The 22,071-nt window shown below is 40.9% G+C and overlaps 1 long non-coding RNA gene across 2 annotated transcripts in view; it reads left to right on the plus strand.

Annotated features, from left to right (window-relative positions):
• The window catches only part of LOC113248104 (uncharacterized), a 49,226-nt gene that overhangs the window by 22,203 nt on the left and 4,952 nt on the right, over window positions 1-22,071 (plus strand). The window contains exon 4 of one of the 2 annotated variants that reach the window (XR_008959811.1): window positions 11,836-12,043. The exons of the other annotated variant lie outside the window; for it this stretch is intronic. This is a non-coding gene — a long non-coding RNA (uncharacterized LOC113248104). Of the gene's footprint in view, window positions 1-11,835; window positions 12,044-22,071 lie in introns of those variants that run through there. 2 annotated transcript variants of the gene reach the window in all.

The raw sequence follows: 22,071 nt of genomic DNA on the forward strand, positions 1-22,071 counted from the left end.
ACTTTATATCTATTTATTAAAATTACATGTAGCATATGTCCCTCCTGGTCCTTACACTTGGGGTGTTGTGAGGAGTTCCAGAAGAAAACTTCATTGAGATTGTAGTGCAGTATTTGGTACATCATTCACAACGCCAATGTTTGCTGCCTTCCCGTTCCAGTTCTTCTTTAAGAAGGATGTTGTTTCTTAGTCTCAATAGAATTACTATATTTTAGTGAGCATTTTGGAATGTAAGAAGGGAACACCACACACACACACACACACACACACACACACACATTACGTAGGGAATTTGGTGCCATCTCTGTGTTATGCATTGTAAAGGAGCTGGGCTGGGGGAAAAGTCCTCACTCTTCACATGATAATAATTGCATTTTTCCTCTCCTCTGTTGGTGCCTTCCTTGTTCACATCCTGACTGCACATAATCGGGAGTCTGGGACCTATTGGAAGCTCCAGGAAGAGGTGACTGGGGGGTTGGCAAGGAGGAACACTGCACTGAGAGTCAGGAGCTCTTCCTGGGCCTCAGTACCTGAGCCATCCCAGGATGAGTTCCTTCCCTTGCTTGTTTTTTTTTTTTTAATAATCATTTTTTATTATAATATGTTAGTCACCATACAGTACATCCCCGGTTTTTGATGTAAGGCTCGATGATTCATTAGTTGTGTATAACACCCAGTGCACCATGCAATACGTGCCCTCCTTACTACCCATCACCGGTCTATCCCATTCCCCCACCCCCCTCCCCTCTGTAGCCCTCAGTTTGTTTCTCATAGTCCATAGTCTCTCATGTTTCATTCCCCCTTCTGATTACCCCCCCTTTCTTTATCCCTTTCTTCCCCTACTGATCATTCTAGTTCTTATGTTCCATAGATGAGAGAAATCATATGATAGTTGTCTTTCTCTGCTTGACTTATTTCACTTAGCATTATCTCCTCCAGTGCTGTCCATGTTGTAGCAAATGTTGAGAACTCGTTCTTTCTGATTGCTGAGTAATATTCCATTGTATATATGGACCACAACTTCTTAATCCAGTCATCTGTTACAGGGCATCTCGGCTCCTTCCACGATTTAGCTATTGTGGACATTGCTGCTATGAACATTGGGGTGCATATGGCCCTTCTCTTCACTACGTCTGTATCTTTGGGGTAAACACCCAGTAGTGCAATGGCTGGATCATAGGGTAGCTCAATTTTTAACTTTTTAAGGGACCTCCACACTGTTTTCCAGAGTGGCTGTACCAACTTGCATTCCCACCAACAATGTAGGAGGGATCCCCTTTCTCCACATCCTCTCCAACAATTGTTGTTTCTTGCCTTGTCTATTTTTGCCATTCTAACTGGCGTAAGGTGGTATCTCAGTGTGGTTTTGATTTGAATTTCCTTGATGGCTAATGATTTTGAACATTTTTTCATGTGTCTGTTAGCCATTTGTATGTCTTCATTGGAAAAGTGTCTGTTCATATCTTCTGCCCATTTTTTGATTTGTTTATTTGTTTCTCGTGTATTGAGTTTGAGAAGTTCTTTGTAGATCTTGGATACCAGTCCTTTATCTGTAGTGTCATTTGCAAATATCTTCTCCCATTCCGTGGGCTGCCTCTTAGTTTTTCTGACTGTTTCCTTGGCTGTGCAGAAACTTTTAATCTTGATGAAGTCCCATAAATTCATTTTCTCTTTTGTTTCTCTTGCCTTTGGGGATGTATCATGAAAAAGGTTGCTTTGGCCGATGTCGTAGAGGTTGCTGCCTATGTTCTCCTCTAGAATTTTGATGGATTCCTGTCTCACATCGAGGTCTTTCATCCATTTGGAGTTTATTTTTGTGTATGGTGTGAGAGAGTGGTCAAGTTTCATTCTTTTGCGTGTAGCTGTCCAATTTTCCCAGCACCATTTATTGAAGAGACTGTCTTTTTCCCACCGGATGTTTTTTCCTGCTTTATCAAATATTAGTTGCCCAAAGAGCTGAGGGTCCATTTCTGGGCTCTCTATTCTGTTCCATTGGTCTATGTGTCTGTTTTTGTGCCAGTACCATGCTGTCTTTGTGATCACAGCTTTGTAGTACAGCTCGAAATCCGGCATTGTGATGCCCCCAGCTTTGTTTTTCCTTTTCAACAGTTCCTTGGAGATTCGGGGTCTTTTCTGGTTCCATACAAATTTAAGGACTATTTGTTCCAGTTCTTTGAAAAACGTTCTCGGTATTTTGATCGGGATAGCATTGAAAGTGTAGATTGCTCTGGGTAGCATGGACATTTTAACTATGTTAATTCTTCCGATCCATGAGCATGGAATATCTTTCCATCTTTTTATGTCTTCCTCAATGTCTTTTAAGAGTGATTTATAGTTTCTAGAATAAAGGTCCTTTACGTCTCTGGTTAAGTTAATTCCAAGGTAACGTATGGTTTTTGGTGCTATTGTAAATGGGATGGATTCCCTAATTTCTCTTTCTTCGTTCTCGTTATTCGTGTACAGAAATGCAGCTGATTTCTGAGCATTGATTTTGTATCCCGCCACGTTACTGAATTGCTCTATAACTTCTAATAGTTTGGGAGTGGCTTCTTTTGGGTTTTCCATATAGAGTATCATGTCATCTGCGAAGAGAGACATTTTGACTTCTTCTTTGCCGATTTGAATACCTTTGATCCCTTTTTGTTGTCTGATTGCTGTTGCAAGGACTTCTAGTACTATGTTGAATAATAGTGGCGAGAGTGGGCATCCTTGTCGTGTTCCTGATCTTAAGGGAAAGGCTTCCAGCTTTTCCCCATTGAGAATAATATTTGCAGTAGGCTTTTCATAGATGGCTTTTATGAGATTGAGAAATGTACCTTCTATTCCTACACTCTGAAGGGTTTTAATCAGGAAAGGATGCTGTATTTTGTCAAATGCTTTTTCGGCATCGATTGAGAGGATCATATGGTTCTTGAGTCTTTTCTTGTTGATATGATGTATCACGCTGATTGATTTGCGAATATTGAACCACGCTTGCATCCCAGGTATGAATCTCACTTGATCGTGGTGGATAATCCTTTTAATGAACTGTTGGATTCTATTAGCAAGTATCTTGTTGAGGATTTTGGCGTCCATATTCATTAGGGAAATCGGTCTGTAATTCTCCTTTTTGAGGGGGTCTTTGCCTGGTTTGGGGATCAAGGTAATATTGGCCTCATAGAATGAGTTTGGTAGCTTTCCTTCTGTTTCTATTTTTTGAAATAGCTTTAGGAGAATAGGTATTATTTCTTCTTTGAATGTTTGGTAGAATTCCCCAGGAAAACCGTCCGGGCCTGGAGTTTTGTTATTTGGAAGGTTGTTTATCACTGACTCAATTTCTTCATAATTAATTGGCCTGTTTAAGAAATCAATTTCTTCCTGTTTCAATCTTGGTAGTTTATACGTTTCCAGGAAGGATTCCATCTCTTCCAGATTGCTTAGTTTATTGGCATATAGCTGTTGATAAAAATTTCTAATAATCCTTCCAATTTCAATGGTGTTCGTCGTGACCTCTCCTTTTTCATTCATAATTTTAATAATCTGGGTCCTTTCTCTTTTCTTTTGGATAAGTCTTGCCAGTGGTCTGTCAATTTTATTGATTCTCTCCAAGAACCAGCTTCTAGTCCTGTTGATCTGCTCTACTGTACTTCTGGTTTCTGCTTGATTGATTTCAGCTTTAATTTTGGTCAACTGCTTCCTCGTGCGTGGATTAGGCCTGTCCCTCTGTTGCTGTTCCAGCTTCTTGAGGTGAGAATATAAAAACTGCATTTTAGATTTTTCTATTCTTTTGAGCGAGGCTTGGATGGCTATGTATTTCCCCCTTAGGACCGCCTTTGCAGTATCCCATAGGTTTTGGACTGTTGTATTTTCATTCTCATTGGTCTCCATAAATTGTTTAATTTGATTTTTGATTTCCTGGTTTATCGAGTCATTCCTGAGCAGGATGGTTCTTAGTCTCCAAGTGTTTGAGTTTCTTCCAAATTTTTCCTTGTGGTTGAGTTCCAATTTCAGAGCGTTGAGGTCTGAGAATATGCAGGGGATAATTTCAATCTTTTGGTATCGGCTGAGACCTGTTTTGTGTCCCAGAACATGGTCTATTCTTGAAAATGTACCATGGGCATTAGAATAGAATGAGTATTCTTTGGTTCTGGGGTGTAGTGTTCTATATATATCTAAGAGGTCCAACTCGTCGAGTATGGCATTCAAAGCCTTTGATTCTTTGCTTAGTTTTTGCCAGGGTGTTCTGTCTATTTCTGAGAGCGGAGTGTTGAGGTCCCCTACTATTAATGTATTTTTATCTATATGTCTCTTTATTCTGGTTAAGAGTTGGCTTGTGTATCTTGCTGCTCCCCTGTTGGGGGCATATATATTTATAATTGTCATATCCACTTGTTGAATACTTCCTTTAAGAATAATATAGTGCCCTTCTGCGTCTCTAACTATAGTCTGTAGTTTAAAATCCAGTTTATCTGATATGAGAATTGCTACCCCAGCTTTCTTTTGAGGTCCATTTGCGTGAAAGATATTACTCCATCCCCTTACTCTCAGTCTGAATGCATCTTTGGGTTCGAAATGAGTCTCTTGTAGACAGCAAATGGATGGGTCATTTCTTTTTATCCAATCTGCAACCCTGTGGCGTTTAAAGCAAGAATTTAAACCATTAATGTTAAGGCTGAGTACTGAGAGATATGCTTTTAATTCTGCCATGTTGTCAGTAAAGTCTTTGTTTGTATTGGCTGTGACTTTCTGTTCTGTATCACTCTTGGGGCCTTTTTACTTTTATAGAACCCCCCGTAATACTTCCTGTAGGGCTGGTTTCGTGGTTACGAAATTGGCTAGTGACTGTCGATTCTGAAATGTCTTTATTTCTCCATCAATTCTGAATGACAGCCTTGCTGGATAAAGGATCCTTGGCTGCATGTTTTTCTCTGAAAGAGCTTTAAAAATGCTCCCCCAACCCTTTCTCTCATTCCAGGTCTGTGTAGACAGGTCTGACGTAATTCTGATGCCTTTGCCTTGGTACGTGAGAAATTTCTTTGCCCTGGCCGCTTTCAATACTGTATCCTTGGATCTCATATTTGCGAAATGCACTATGACGTGACGTGGTGTAGGTCTGTCATGGTTGAGCTTGGGAGGGGTCCTCTCTGCCTCTTGGACACGAATTTTTGTTTCCCTTGCTAGATTAGGGAAGTTTTCAGCTACAATTTGTTCAAATATCTCTTCTAGACCTCTGTTTTTCTCCACCCCCTCGGGGATGCCGATGATTCTAACATTGGATCGTTTCGTTGAGTCAGTAATCTCCCGTAGCCAACATTCGTGGGCGTGGATTTTTTTAAGACCATCTTCTATTTTTATTTTTTCCTCTATTAACCCATCCTCCAATTCACTAACCCTTTCCTCTGCTTCGGTGACCCTGGCCGTCAGAGCCTCTAGTTTTGCCTGCATTTGGCTCATAGAATTTTTAATTTCTGTCAAATTCGCTCTCATTTCCGCCCTTAGGGATTCTATATTCTCAGTAACATTTTCCTGAATACTTTTTTCAAGTTTACTCATTATCTTGACCATTGTTACTCTGAATTCCATTTCTGATAATTTGGTTACATCCATATCCGTTACTTCTGTGGCAGAGGCCACAGACTCACTGTCTTTTCTTTGCTGGGGGGGGGCTTCTCCTTCTTGTCATTCTAATGAGGGGAGGTTGCGGGGTTGTCCAGAGCCCAAAATTATTGACTGGGTCCCAGGCCGTGCCCCTTGTTTTATAGGGATCTTAGAGATGTGGGCTTCTTCTTTAAAGATTTTATTTATTTACTTATCTGAGAGAGGGAGACAGACAGCAAGAACGGAACAGAAGCAGGGGAGTGAGAGAGGAAGAAGCAGGCTCCCAGCGGAGGAGCCCGATGAGGGACTCCTTTCCGGAACGCTGGGATCACGCCCTAAGCCGGAGACAGGCGCTCAATGACTGCGCCACCCAGGCGCCTCGGGTTGTGGGCTTCTTGATTTTTCAGCCTGCCTTCTGTGTTCTGGGGGAGGGGCCTGCCGCGCCGATACTCAGGCAACCCTGTTTGGTTAGAGTCTCCGTGTCCCCTGCGAGGGAGGATGGGGATGGGCACTCTCTGAGCCGGTATTTCCAGGCTTTTGTTCTCTGGCGGCTTTCCCTGGCGGCCGGCTATGCCTCTTCTGAGGGTCAGAGCAGCAGAGGCTGCATTGTCACAGAACAGAGGGATTGCGGCCCGTTCTCCACTGATGTTCTGGCCACTTTAACTCTATTACTGTTGGTGCTGCTCAACCCTGCAGCGTCCCGGGATGTGCGCACCAACTCGGCGTCCCTGCCCTCACTTCCAGGGCCGGCGCGCATCTCTGTCCTTTGTGTTTCTAATGCCGCCAGCCACCGGCCGCCCCGCCCGCTCCCGGGTCTCCCGGTCTCAGTCTATGCCCGGTGAGCACACCTCGATTCCGGAGTTTCGGGAGAAGCCTGGTGGCGCGCGCACCCGGTTCAGGGTCTCAGTCTGCTGTTTTGCGGGTGCTGACCGCGAGTCCGCCCGCTCCCCCGTGCAGGTGGCCCGCCAGCCGCCAGCCGCCCAGCGCGCGCTCCAGGAGCTCCCGGTCTCAGTCTGGATCCCGTGAGCACACCGGGATTCCGGTGATCCGGGAGATGCCTGGTGGCGCGCGTTCACGGCTCACTGGTCTCAGTCCGCTCTCTCGCGCGGGTGCCCTCTGTGAGTCCGCCCGCTCCCCCCTGCAGGTGGCTGCCGCTTCCCGGAGCCCAAACGCGGCGGCTCCCTCCCCCTTCCGTTTATCTTCCGATATCTGTGCACGGTTTACAGCTCCCCTCTTCGTACCTCAATACTCAGCGCTGGAGATGTTCATTTGTAGAGATCCAGATGCATCATCCTGCGTCTCAGGCTGATTCCGTGGTTATTTAGGCTGGTCTGGTACCTATCCAGCTCGACTCAGGGGACCGGCTGAAAAAGGGGTCCCCTACTCCTCCGCCATCTTAACTCCAGCCTAGTCCCTTGCTTGTGACCTGCACCATGATGCAGGTATTCATCGAGCATCCATCACTCTTTACACCTTCAGTGGCCCAGGGGCCGCAGAGGTCATTGTAATGGTTTCACAGGGTCCTGGCCCTTTTAGAAGTTATAGTGACCTTTGTAGAACCTCCTTAATATACAAAGAGGAGGAAGGGCTCACTGGAGTCGTCAGAGACCCCTCAAAGAGGAACTGTGCCTGGCAGAGAGGGCAGGAGTTATGGGTGATGAATAGGAGGGTGGGGACAGGGAGTCCAGACTGACTGGTGAAGTGTAGGGGCTCCCAGATGAGCAGACAGGGCTCAGAGGTAACTGATTGGACACTCCAGGGGGCTGAGACCACCCTGGTTTAGGATTGATTGGAGATTTTAAAAGGACACATTTACTTCCATGGGATGATACATAGTCCCTTTACACACTGAAATGACACAACTGTTGGTCAGAAGGAAAGTGCCCTATATGTCTCACTGGTCCATGGGGGCAGGAAAAAACCAGGAGCACCGACAGTAGTAAAGCTGAATTGCTATTCAGCTCCCTAAACCTTCATTAAAGTAGAAGCAGACATCAAGGGGAAGGATTTACCATTAATGGATCCCCACACTGGTTGGAAATGATACTTTTTCGTTTCTCACTGACCCCAGGTCTCATAGAATCCCATCTGTCAGCAAGTTTCTGCCTGCCTCCTGCAGTCGCATTCTTTTTTTTTTTTAACTTTGGAATGTGTTTCCATTTATTTAGGTCTTACTTTAATTTTTTTCAATGATATCTCATAGTTTTCAGTGTACAAGTCTTGTATTTCTTTTATTACATCTATTCCTTTTTTAAAATAATTTTTATTTTGTTATATTAGTCACCATACAGTACATCCCCAGTTTTTGATGTAATGTTCCAGGATTCATTACTTGTGTATAACACCCAGTGCACCATGCAATACGTGCCCTCCTTACTACCCATCACCGGCCTATCCCAGTCCCCCACCCCCCTCCCCTCTGAAGCCCTCAGTTTGTTTCCCAGAGTCCATAGTCTCTCATGGTTCATCCCCCCTTCCGTTTACCCCCCCTCATTCTTCCCTTTCTTCTCCTACCGATCTCCCTGCTATTTCTTATGTTCCATAAATGAGTGAAACTATATGATAATTGTCTTTCTCTGCTTGACTTATTTCACTTAGCATCATCTCCTCCAGTCCCGTCCATGTTGCTGCAAATGTTGGGTAATCGTTCTCTCCATGTGTTAGCTCTCTCTCCATGCTTTCATTTGCATCTTCCCAGAGATCACTTGGTGAGGCTTTTCTCCTCCTTTGTTGCCTCAAGTCCTTTCATAAGTTCGGTGGGTTATATCAGAGCACCACACTGCTTGGACAAGTTTAGGCAAAATTTAACATTCACTGTCACTGTCTTTTACATATTGCTTTTGCACACTTGGCATTTCTGCAAGGTTAAATGTGGCACCATGACCACAACTGCAACTGGATTTTTGACCAAACACCCCCTGATGGTTGGGTAACTGTGCTGTGGCAGGAACATGAGCCCTGCATACTTTACCCCAATATGCATTTTGCTATTGTCCATACTACCTGGCCTTTTAAAATGTGTTCACACTACCCGACCTTTTAAACTGTGTTCAGTAGAATCTCTGCACAGGATCTCACCTGGGATGTGGGTTTATTTCTGGATTTCAGTCATGTTATCTGCATATGTTGCCACATACACAGTTGGCCCTATCCTGGATTCTTTTTGGGTAGCTTCAGTGTTTTACCAGGTAGACCTAAAATGCTCTTTTCATTTATCTCTAAATTTATCTTTCTGCCAGCTTACCAAAGGTAGATATTAACAAACATGCAAAGGATGATTCCTAGGGTGTCGTGAGTCCTTTGACCTTAGAGCAGAAGTATCTAATAACCAGGGAATGGATCTGATGAAGTAAGATATGTAGTATTTGCACAGTTTGGAATATCTGGAAAGCACTGCATTCCAATAGAGAAGTTTTTAAGGAAAGAGAAAAGATCACTGAGGTCAAAGTAACCAAATGTCTTAAGAAGCGATGTTCAGTTCATAACCATCTATTTAGAATATGGGGGAAAGGTATGCCCTTATCTCAGGTTATCTCTCATTCATTTATTGATTCATACGTGAATGAGTAATAGGTGCCCCAAACAGTGGTGAGTACCTGCATGCCCAGCACTTTCTGCTGGTGTGGTCAGTACAATCCCTTTAACTTCTACCATTTATAGTGATATAGTCTTCAGTATTTCCTCGACATATATTAAGAACCACTGGTGATGGGTAGTGAGGAGGGCACGTGTTGCATGGTGCGCTGGGTGTTATACGCAACTAATGAAGCATCGAGCTTTACATCAAGAACCAGGGATGTACTGTATGGTGACTAACATAATATAATTAAAAAACATTAAAATAAAATAAAATAAAATAACCACATCAGATAGTATTATACTTTTTGCTTCTACCATCAAACAATTTGGAAATCTCAAGAGGAAGAGGTAAATATTTAACCATATTTTTGTGCTTTCTGTTGTTCTTTTTTCCTTCCATATTTTCCTAGATTTCTTCTTATATCAATTCCTACCCCTTCTTTAGGGTATATCTGCTGGCGACAAATTGTCTTAGTTTCCCTTCATTTAAGAATATCTTTTTATTGCTATTAATTCTTGAAAGATAATTTAATTGGAGATAGAATTTGAGGTTGACAGTTCCTTTATTTCAGCACTTGAAAAATGTGCCACTTCCTTCTGGACCACGCAGTTTTGACAAGAAATATGCTATCCTTCATGCCATTTTCTTCCCCTAAGTAATGCATTCTTTCTCTCTCCCTGATTTCAGGATGATGATGATGATGATGATGATGATGATGATGATGATTTGTCTTTAGTTTTCTGGGCTTTAGGAGGAATGCCTCTAGTGTTTCTCCATTTCGTAGAATGCTAGCTTTTTGTCTGAAGTGTGTATACATATTTTCTTTTATAATTTAAATTTTTCTTAGTTAACATGAAGTGCAATATTGATTTCTGGAGTAGAATTCAGTGATTCATCACTAACATACAACACCCAGTGCTCATCACAACAAGCTACATATTTTCATGTTAAGAAATTACCCACCAATTCCAGTTTTATTGAGTTTTTTAAAAACATGAGTTTTGATGCTGATAGATACCTTCCTGCATATGAAGGTGTCATATAATTGTTTCCTCGGCTCTGTGAATACAGTAGATTTATTAATAGATTTCCTGATATTGAAATACCTTTGCATTTTTGGAATAAGCTTAATAAGGTCATGATCTATTTTTATGTGCTATTCAGTTGTGTTTGGTAATATTTTATTTAAGAACATTTCTTCATATTCTTATAGATACTAGTGTGTAATTTAAATTTTGTGAAATTGTTACAGTTTTTAAAATCAGTTTTATACTTCAGCATATTACATATTTTCTATGCCCATGAAATAGTTTAAGTTGCACTGGGATTATGTAACTCTTAAAGGTTTGGTAGAATTCTCCTCTGGAAAGATCTCACCCTGTGCTTTTTCATGAGAGAATTATTTAAACTTATTCATTGTTTCTTCATGTAATTGGCCTAATTAGACTCTTTGTCTCTATTGGGGTCAATTTGGATAAGCTGTAATTTTCAAAGAATCTACCTATTTTGTCTATGTTTTTAAATGTACAGTTGACCCTTGAACAACATGTTTGAAGTGCATGGGTCCACTTACACGTGGGTCTTTTTCAAAATAAATCTATTGGAAAATTTTGGAGATTTGCAACAATTAAAAAAAAAACCCAGATGAATTGTGTAGCCTAGATATACCAAAAAAATTAAGAAAAAGGTATTATTGGGAGAATACGGCATGTAATACAGATAACATACAGAATACATGTTAATCAACTGCATGTTATTGGTAAGGCTTCTAGTCAACAGTAGGATATTAGTAGTTAAGTTTTTGGGGAGTCAAAAGTTATATTCCAATTTTCAACCATGCAGGGGGTCAGCATCCCTAACCCCTGTCGTGTTCAAGTCAATAGTACTTGAACGCAGTTCTGCAGATTTTTCACATAAGAGACTTGAAACTTTCCTTTCTTTTAAAGACTGTGTCATTTCTTCATGTTTTTGTTATCTTCTCCTCCCCATAACCTGCCTTTATTTTCATGTATATATTCTACTGCAGTTTTGTTTCTAACCTCTTCATTTCTACTTTCACTTTGAATTATTCTTGCCATCCATATTCTTTTAGTTTACAACATGGTTCTTAATCTGGTGTTTTGAATTGAATATATAATTCACTTATTTTCATTTCTATTGATAGAGGTATTTAAAGTTTAAAATAGTCTCTGACAGCTGCTGTAGCTGTAGATTCTAAAATATTGTATTTTCATTAATTTTGGCAATTTTAAACTGTATTTCCATTTGAGCATGACATTTGTCGAACAGCCTAAGGTAGAGTCCATGTTAACAAATGTTCCATGTTCTTTTGAAAAGTCAGTATATTGTTTAATATCAAATTTCAGAGTTCAGTATGTCTATAAGACATACCATTGAGGTTGTTGTTTAGGTCTTCTCTATACTTACTCAATTTTTCTCCACATGAATGTTCTTAGATTGAGGTAAGTATGTTAAAATCGTCTATTAGTGTGGTTTTTCATATTTCTCCTTGTACTTCCTATAGTTTTATCTCTTTGAATATTTTTCCTGTGTGACTGGATAAATAAATATTAATAACTAACATTTCTTAGTAAATTTTATCCTTTAGTATTATCAGGTATGCTTTTTTCTTTTAACCCATTTTGATTTCAAATCTTCCCTCTTTTTTTCTTTTAAAGATTTTATTAATTTATTCGACAGAGATAGAGACAGCCAGCGTGAGAGGGAACACAAGCAGGGGGAGTGGGAGAGGAAGAAGCAGGCTCATAGCTGAGGAGCCTGATGCGGGGCTCAAACCCAGAACGCCGGGATCACGCCCTGAGCCGAAGGCAGACGCTTAACCACTGTGCCACCCAGGTGCCCCTCAAATCTTCCCTCCTGAATGAAAAAGGCAAGTGCTTAAAAAATGTGATCACAATTTTACAAAATAATACATGTAAGTGAACATGTGTTGTGTATTTCCTACCTATAGTGTATGTGTGTGTGTGTGTGTGTGTGTGTGTGTGTGTGTATGTGTGTAGTAGATCCAATTCCTGCTTCCACTCAGATGTGTGTGACCCTGTAATAGGGAGATACCCTTTGTGATCCTGGTGAGCCTGTCCTAGGTCATCTGTAAAACGGGCATGTTGGTACTTAACAGGGCTGTTGTGAAGAGAAAGTGAGAAATAAGTAAACCTGTAGAAAGTGTTTAATATGTAGTACTTCAACAAATGTATGTGTGGCCTCCTCTGTGTTCTTCCTTCCATAAGGTAGGACCTTAACATGAACATCTCATAGAAACCAATTATATTTAAAGCAGTAGGGAATGAAAGTATACATATGCATAAGAGAGAGAAACTGCGGCTGCTGCTTTGTAGTACAAGTCATCTGATTATAGTGTGGAGGAAAAAGCAAATCATCCCCTATTTTATTTAATTTCTTTTCTTACCATCTTCTTTTACCTCCTACTTGGACACTGAAAGGAGATGGGACAGAATAACAGAGTAGAAAGATGGGTCAGCTGTACAACAGACTAAAATCAGGAGACTCGAGTTGCAAATACCAGATTGGGCCTTGCCTGCAGGGTCATGGCCAGTCACTTCCTCTGAGCTGGCCTCAGCCCTAACACAGAACAAGAGTGTACATCCCAATGGTTAAGGACATGGGCTTAGGAGTCAGATCAAGTGGGGAAAATTTTGGGCAAATTTAATGACTGGTTTTATGATATTTACCAAATGTTAAGCCTCTAGATATATTAAACCCATATGTAATATATATAAAGTGTAGATGCATAGAGAATAAATGGGAGGAAATACCCAACAATGATATATTTTTCAAAATTAATGAGTGATGTGTAGGGTTATTGATTATATATTCACTTATCTTGGGACTTGACTATGTTTTCCTCAATTTGTAATTAGTATAAGTCATTTTAAAAATCAGAATTACAGGGGTGCCTTGGTGGCTCAGTTGGTTAAGTGTCTGCCTTGGGCTCAGTTCATGGTCCCGGGGTCCTGGGATGGAGCCCCACATCGCATTGGGCTCCCTGCTCAGTAGGGGGGGTCTGCTTCTCCCTCTCCCTTGCTCCTTCCCTCCCCCTCTGCTCGTTCATGCTCTCTCACTCTCTCTCTCTCTCTCAAATAAATAAATAAAATCTTTTAAAACATCAGAATTAAAGCTCATAGTCACAATTGTTGTTATGAAATATTTCAGAGATATAGTTAAGTTAGAGATCTCGAAAAGTGATCATTTTGGATTTAGGCTGGTCTCCAAATCCAATAACTGGTGTCCTTATAAATAAGGGAGAGGGAGACTTCATGCACGCAGGAAGAAGGCCATGTGAAGATAGAGGCAGAGTTATGTTACCACAAACCAAGGAAAGCCAGTAGCTACCAGAAGCTGGAAGAGGTAAGGAAGGATTCTCCTCTCAAGGCTGCAGGCTCTAAGCATGGTCCCACCAACACTTGATTTCAGATTCCTGGTCTTGAGAACTATGAGATCATAAGTTACTGTAGTTCTAAGCCACGAAGTTCCTGTTAATTAGTTATGGCAGCTCTAAGCACTAATACATTCATTAACCACATACCCCAAATGTCATTGCTTGTGGATAAACATCAGTGTATATCCTACCTTTCATGCCTGAGAGGATAGTAATGCCAATAAAAACATATAAGAAAAACAGATATGGCTAATTTTTCTTATGTGCTAATGAATTTTTTTATTGAGTCATCTAATGCTCATTGCACCCCCATGAGGTAGATACTGTTGCTCATCCTTATATTATAAATGAAAAGCTTAGGGACACAGAGAATAGGGACTTGGTCCAGGACTGCACAGTTAAGGAGCAGGACAGCTGGACTTTGTATAGCACCACATTCTCCAGAGCCTGGAAACAGTCAAAGATTTGTTATGAAGTGACAGAAGCAGTCTGCAAAAGTACACATATTTTAGGAAGCCATTAAAAGTAATATTCATATATTCATATATTTATACAAATAATGACTTGGTGACAAAATGTGACTTGTGACCTTGGTGAGAGCACATTCTGTTCTGGGGACAGAAGCTCTAGTGCAGTGAGATAAGAAGTCAGTGGAAAGTGAAGAATGATAACAGGGAATGCAGAAAATGCTTTCTGGAACTTTGATTTTGAGGGCCGGTGGGTGGGGAGGGAGGCAAAGAAGGGAGAGAAGGAGAGAAAGAAGGTGGGAGGCAGGGGAGAGAGATAGAGAGAGAGAGAAGGTCTATGACTGAATGGAGATGAGGCTAGTGGGACATCTCCAGTGGAACAGTATGGGTTTTGAGATCAATATATATTTAGCCATAGGTGAATGGAGGAGTGGATAATTGCATGTCAATGAAATGCTAGTAACTTGTGGATTGTTGCCTCTCTGAGAGGCAGGATGGCAGAAATCCCAATGTGTTGTGGCTGGATAATTCATGCTCCGAGGACTCGGAGGACCCCTGCACTGGTGACTGTGTGATGGGTCCAGAATTTTCCTATAAATGTATCAGGATATGGAGCGGTCCAGGAGCAGCAGTTAGGCAAACACTGCAGCGTGCTGCGCTGGTGCCATTGCCCACTGAGCTCACCAGGTGAGTCAGACAAGCCTGTCTTCCCAGCGTGGGGAACTGCTGCAGTAGGGTCTGTTCAGTGGCATGATGTTAAACAGCTCTTATGAGATTCTGAATCACTCAAGAAAATAGAGAACCTCTGTCTCCAAAAATTTGACTCAAGTCATGTCAGAGAGATATTTGTTTCCCTCCTCTACATGTCTGTAATCTCATTAAGAGAAACAACTTTTCACAGTGCCTGCCTTAGCCTTGAGCCTCAGACAGCACCTACTGTTCTAGCTCAACATTTAAAGGGCCCCTGAAGTCCCACTACATGCCATATAATCTAGACAACTTTTCTCATTTATACTTTGAAACAGTTCTGTACGAAGGTATGGTGAGTCCAGATGAGCTTCACAGATGACCAGGCTCAGACTGACAGAGCCTAAGTAATTGTTCCAGCTAAGTGGCAAGATGGGAATGAGGTTCTATCCCTTGTCCACCCTAGGGGACACAGAGCAGCCTCCCTTTTTGAAGATGGGCTTCCAGGGCTGCTGGAATGTTTGGATCACAACCCCCCTGCTATGTGGCCCCTCGGGCACTCAGCAACTCCTCTGGGTGATGACAGAGGAGATGAAATTCTACCCCTTGTGCAGAGAGACCTGGGTGTTGCACCACATCCATTGACTGATCCCTGAAGTGGGGAGCGGGGTTTGGGCAGAAGCTCGGGTGTTGACCCTGGGACAGGTGATCTTGAGGGAAGGGAAGTGATATGTATAGAACTCCTTTAGGAAATTGTACTTTATATTTCATCTCATCTAATCCTAATAGCTATTCAAGTTATTCAGCATTATTACTATTATATATACCAAGATACTGACTTTAGAGGAGTTTACATAAGTTGGGAAATGCTTTTTGTCATCTCCCTATCAACAGCTAAACTGAAATTTTTCTGTAATTTTTAAATACAAGGCTCTGAACGTTCTAATCTCTCCATAAGATGTCATTACATGCTCCCAGTGTGTTGTTCAACTTAAAAAGATTATGCTCCATAAAGTTTTAAAGTCACGATATTATTGAAATTGAAAAGCAAATCTGAAAGTAAAAAATATAAAGAATTGTGTGAAGACACTGGGGAAGGTGTTTGCAAATATCTCAGATATGCGGTTAGGAAGCACCATTCTATTGACAACAGACCATTTGGGTCAGGGGGTAGGAGTAGGTCTAGTGAGAGATGCAGGACAATTTCACTTTATAAATATACTTTAATATATTATTTGGAATGTTATATTCAGGAGAAATGGTACTTTCATAGAATTTTGGAAACAAAAAAGACTTGTGAACAGATTGAGAAATGGGTACATATATTAGTTACTTTGTAAAGGTCTCCATTATATTCAATTTCATGGAGAAATGAAGATAGATAATGAAGTAGATTAAAGAATTGACTCTGTGTGTGTGTGTGTGTGTGTGTGTGTGTGTGTGTGTGTGAGTAATTCAGACTGGAGCAGGAATTTTAATCTCAGGTTTAGATATCCCAGAACATGTGCTTTTTTATATCCTAGAAAAATGATGAATGCAGAGGGATTGTTCCAGTTAAATAAAACTCCAAGAAACACTGGCCGATACCATGAAGTCAAGCTCCCAAACCTCCACCCTTCTCTCCCCCTTGCTCAGCCCCTTATCTGAAACTTCACAGCTACAGTCTTAGATCTGCTCAGCAGGTGGCATCACATCCATTTCCAGAAGTGTTTTTTAATGAAAAAGAGTACGTTTGGCAAAGAGTAAAAAATATAATGAAACAGTCTGTGGACTATATGAAACCAATTCTGTTTGGAAAATTCATAAGTATGTTAAAGCAGCCCCATCTGCTGTTGACACCAAATCTATATCACGTTCATTGATTTATCTCTTCCCTCATCACTGTCAGCTGATGTGCCCTGTAGGTTGTATACAGGGCTCTATCAGAGAGCACGATGTTCACATTACATTACCCCATCCCTGTACAGACAAATCTGACCTTCTTTTCCACCCCAGCCCATCTGTCATCACCTGTCCTTGACACGGGACACACCTGCTCAGACCCCGCTCTGACGCTCCATTCTCTCTGTCACCTCCCACCTGCCCTGAGCGGCCGGTGGCCCACCACCCACTGCCGAGGCGCGCCACTGCCGCCTGGTGTTGCATCGTCTGCAGACCCGGAGTGTGTGTTTTTACAGTCTTCTTTTGTATTATCAGGGTTTTTTTCCCCCAGGCAGAATTAGAATCATTCTGTACATAGCTTCATAGGCTGTATTTTAAGGAAGGGTATTGCTTTTTTTTTTTGCTCTTTAAATAAACGTCTTTTTAAAGAAATGAGAAAATGGAGGTACGTTGGTGCCACCTCGTGAAAGAAGCCTGAACTGCAGCTTGAACATAGCGGAGGGGGAAACTGGGAGGGAAGTGCCCAAACCTACCTGGCAGAACTTTCTGGAACTCTGGGAAGAAAAGGAGCATTCCTAGGATAAACTCTAGCTTTTACTGATCGTACTGCAATACAATCTTCTTCTATACCCAAGCAATTGAATTTTGTCATGGGGAAAAGGAAATCCTTTCCTCTTAGAAAATTACGTTTGCCTCCATTTGAACAATCATTTCAACATTCCTGATCTGTAAGTGTGACAAAGAGATGGTTGCTGGGGCGCCTGGGTGGCGCAGTCGTTAAGTGTCTGCCTTCGGCTCAGGGCGTGATCCCGGCCTTACGGGATCGAGCCCCACATCAGGCTCCTCCTTTTATGAGCCTGCTTCTCCCTCTCCCACTCCCCCCGCTTGTGTTCCCTCTCTCACTGGCTGTCTCTATCTCTGTCAAATAAATAAATAAATAAATAAATAAATCTTAAAAAAAAAGAGAGATATGGTTGCTGAGTTGGCAAGTGTAATTTCTGTGGAATCATGGGGAAACACAGCCCAGTTAGATTAGAGATGAAGACTAAGTTTGAAGGCAGGTGCAGCAGGATGTGAGTGAGTATTGAGAATTCATCTTAGAATTTTGCTAAGGGGAGAATATATGTAAAAAGGACAGTAACTAGAGATGTGGAGAGAAGCCCAGGGCATTAATGCATATTTTAAAATTATTAATGGTAATAGAATTAAAATTATTAATGGTAAGAGAATTTAATTTTAAAAATTAATGGTAAGAATTGCACAGGTTGCAATCTTCATGGGAAGGAGCCATCTCTTCTTAGATTTAACATCTGAATTTACTACCCCACCCTTTCGACACTTTACTTCCTTTTCTTTTTCATTTTGGAGAAGCCTAATGCTTCACCAAAGGGATGGTATAGAGTTTGGTCCTAATGCCTGTTAACTGAATAGATGGATGAATGGATGGATGGATGCAGGAGGTGTTAAACATGTGCTGGGGAATGACGCATGAGAGACTATGGACTCTGAGAAACAAACTGAGGGCTTCAGAGGGGAGGGGGTGGGGGAATGGGATAGACCGGTGATGGGTAGTAAGGAGGGCACGTATTGCATGGTGCACTGGGTGTTATACACAACTAATGAATCATCGAACTTTACATCAAAAACCAGGGATGTACTGTATGGTGACTAACATAATATAATAAAAAAATATTTTTATAAGAAAAAAAAACATGTGCTGGGAAATCACTGATTTTTACTCTCAGGACAGAGTTCTTCATGCAGCTGATGAAACCATGGTGTTGGGTGGCTGTGAGGATGCTGCGTCTCAGGACTCAGCAACGGATGGCTACAAGATGGAAGGCATTTCCTATGTGAAGGACCAGCCTGAGTATCTTGGTTATCACAGATATGTGAAGTCATTGTGGCAACCGTGGTGACATTTTAATACAGACAGACCTGGCCTGGCAAGAAGAGCATATCCTGCCTTTTAGGTGTTTGGGACTCAGCTGAGCGATGGGTCCCCACAGTAGGGGCTGAACTGCCCTAGGGTGTGGGGAGACAAAGGGATCCCAGATCCAAGTCACTTTTTTCCCCGTTTGGGGACTGGGTGGCCCTGACTGTCTTGTAGGTAACGCCATTGGGTTATGGCCCAGCTCCAGTGAGTGTTGGTCCCCAGGGTGTCGTGGAACTGCTTTCCTCTAAAGGCAGGAGTGCAGGAGGGAAGACAGATAATGAGTCTGAGCCCCATCTTCCCCCAGTTTGAAATGGGGATAAGAATGCTTAACTCAGGATCGCTGAGAACATTTAGTGATACGCATGAGGAAGCCCTTGGTCCTGTGGTTATTGTGGGATCATGAATGTCTGTATGAATCCAGGCCACTTCTTATTCCTTTCCAACTTTGTTGTTAGGGGCTAGATAAGGAAAGGAGAAGAAGAAGGCCAGGTGAGAAGTCCATTATAATATGTGGTTGTTATGACCATGACCCACTGTATCAGTATCAATGTCACTAACCTGCTACCCTAGCATGGTGCTGGGCACTTAGTTACATCACTAAAGCATATTGGTAGCTTGCTCTCTCTCTACCTGTGCAGCTTCTCATGCTTGTGGCCCAGCTCATATCAGGTGCCTGAAGGAGGCAGTTTCTGAGGATCTGTGTCCTGATGGCTGCTGATGCTTCTACTCTAGATTCAAGGCCAAAGTCCGCAGGACAGCTCAACACCTCACATACTTGGTGGTATATGATGCCTGGCTCAAGTGACTTCACAGATCTGAATAAAAGCATATTGCGGAATACTCCTGTGAGGTTCACAAACCAGCCTAAAAGTAGAGAAACTGCTTTGATCTCATCATGGAAGAAAAAGTTTAGCAGGTGGAAATTTATTCCATCGGCAGCTACATGTGTGTAGTAGCACTCATGGACAATCTTAGAGATGTCTTTTATTGCTGAAAAGCAATAAATTGTCCATTTGGAGAAGGAAGTGGGTTTTAATATGCATTTTTAGTAAATATACTTAAATTGTTCTTGCCACGTATATAATAACTTGCAATTTTCACATATCTCATAGATGGATGTGGAAATGTGCAGTTGTTAGATCTTCCTAGCAAATTCACATCGTAACTTAGATTCTCCCGATACCCATGTTCTTTTTCCATTATATAATGAAATTTTAGAGCCAGAATTTTCGAAGAGTTTGTTAAAATGTCAGTTACTAGAATTTAGTATTTTTAAAAAATATTTATTACCCTAGACTTTGCCTTATTACAATGATAGCCACTTAACATAAAATTACCAGTTACTCTTAAGTATTAAAATTTTTACCTAGGGTGTTATATTTTTGTATCTGTACTTCAGAAGGAAGTAGACATCAACTCTCCCTAAATATTTGGTTAAGTTTCATTGCAAATGATTACTTCTTTTTTGGTTATATGTAGTTTGGACCAATTTGATTAGATATAGTGTGGGTCTCTTAATACTGTAAGAACATAATTGTGGGAATCTTCCACCTGATTTCTTTAATTGCATCAGAGAAGTGTGAATATATAAATATATGTTAAATAGTTCATTGAAGTGTGGTTGATACTAATACATATTTAAAGTATATGCTCTAGTAAGTTTTGATATATGCATACATCTATGAATTCAACACTACAGTCAAGATAATGAACATATCCATCACTTCAAAAACCTTTGTGCTCCTTTGTAATGCCTCCATGTACCTCTCTCCAGGCTTGCTCTCCACATGACCAGATCCTATTTCCAGGCAAGCACTGATTATCTGTCAGTATGGATTAGTTTTCTTTTTCTATAATTTTATGTAAGTGGAATCATACAATGTGTTTTCTTTTTTGTCAGTTTGCTGTCCTTTAACCTAATTACTTCTAGATTTATTTGTTGCATATATGAATATTTCCTTTTTAATTATTGACTAATATTGCATTATGTGAATATGTACAAGTTATTCTATCCATTCAACTGGTAATAGACATTTGTTTTTTTTCCAATCTGAGGCTCTTGTAAATGAAGATGCTATGAATATTTGTGTATAATCTTTGCTTGGACATACACTTCTTCTTCGGTAACTACACTAGAGTGCGAAAGCTGGATCATATGGTATATAGAATAGAATCATATGGAAACAGATGAACTGTTTTCCAAAGAGATGAACTGTTTTCATTGCCACCAGCAGTGTATGAGAGTTCTATCCTCCACAGCCCTGCCCCTGACATAGTATGATCAATGTTTTTATTTTATCCATTCTCAGAGGGGTGTAGTGGGATTACATTTCCCTAATGACTAATGATGTTCAGCATCTTTTCATGTGCTTATTTGACATTTGTGTATCTCTTTTGGTGACTTTCAAATATGTTGCCCAATTACTTGTTGTGGTGTCTGTTTCTTCTCTTTTTTAAAATTTTAATTCCAGTGGTTGACATACAATGTTATACTAGTTTCAGTTGTATGGTATAGTGATTCTACAATTCCCTATATTTCTTCGTGCTCATCAAGATAAGTATACTCTTAATCCCCTTCACCTATTTTACCCATGCTCCCACCCACCTCACCTCTGGTAACCATCAGTTTGTTCTCTATACCTAAGAGTCTCTTTTTTGGTTTGTCTCTTTTTTCTCCTTATTAATTTCGCTTCCTAAATTCCACATGAGTATAATCACATGGTATTTTTCTTTCTCTGACTAGCCTATTTTACTTAGCATTATACTTTCTAGATCAATCTATGTTGTTGCAAATAGCAAGACTTCGTTCTTTTTTATGGCTGAATTATAACCAGTTCCATTCTTTTGATTGTAGCTGTCAGCTGTCCAGTTTTTCCAACACCATTTGTTGAAGAGACTTTTTCCCATTGCATATTTTTGCCTCCTTTGTCAAAGATTAATTGACCATATAATTGGGGGTTTATTTCTGGGTTTTCTATTCTGTTTCATTTATCTATGTGTCTGTATTTGGCCAGTACCATACTGTTTTCATTACTACATATTTGAAGTCTGGAATTGTGATACTTCCAGTTTTTTTCTTTTTCAAGATTGCTTTGGCTATTTGGGGGTCTTTTTTGGTTCCATACAAATTTTAGGATTGTGAAAAATACTGTTGGTATTTTGATAGGGATTCCATTAAATGTGTAGATCATTTTGGGTAGTATAGACAACTCTGAGGGTTTTGTTTTTAGTGCATACGTTTGCCACATGGTGTGGATTCCATTTAATGTAACTTCTTTTTTGCTTAAGCATTTGCTTGTATGAATATCAGTGCTTTAAGGTCAATTTAAAAAATGCACAAGTTATAAATACAGAAGAAAGAGCAACCTACCATCCTCTGGTGTGAATAACGCCTCATTTTAGTCTCTCCATGGCTCTCTTGGTCCCTGCATAGGAGGATCTAATTTCCTTCCCCAACTGCTCAATGATGGCTAGCAACTCAACATATTTGCTTTGGGGTACCTGGCTGTTCCCAGTTCCCTGGGTG

Source organism: Ursus arctos, chromosome X, assembly GCF_023065955.2.
Source record: "Ursus arctos isolate Adak ecotype North America chromosome X, UrsArc2.0, whole genome shotgun sequence".
Taxonomy (NCBI): domain Eukaryota; kingdom Metazoa; phylum Chordata; class Mammalia; order Carnivora; family Ursidae; genus Ursus; species Ursus arctos.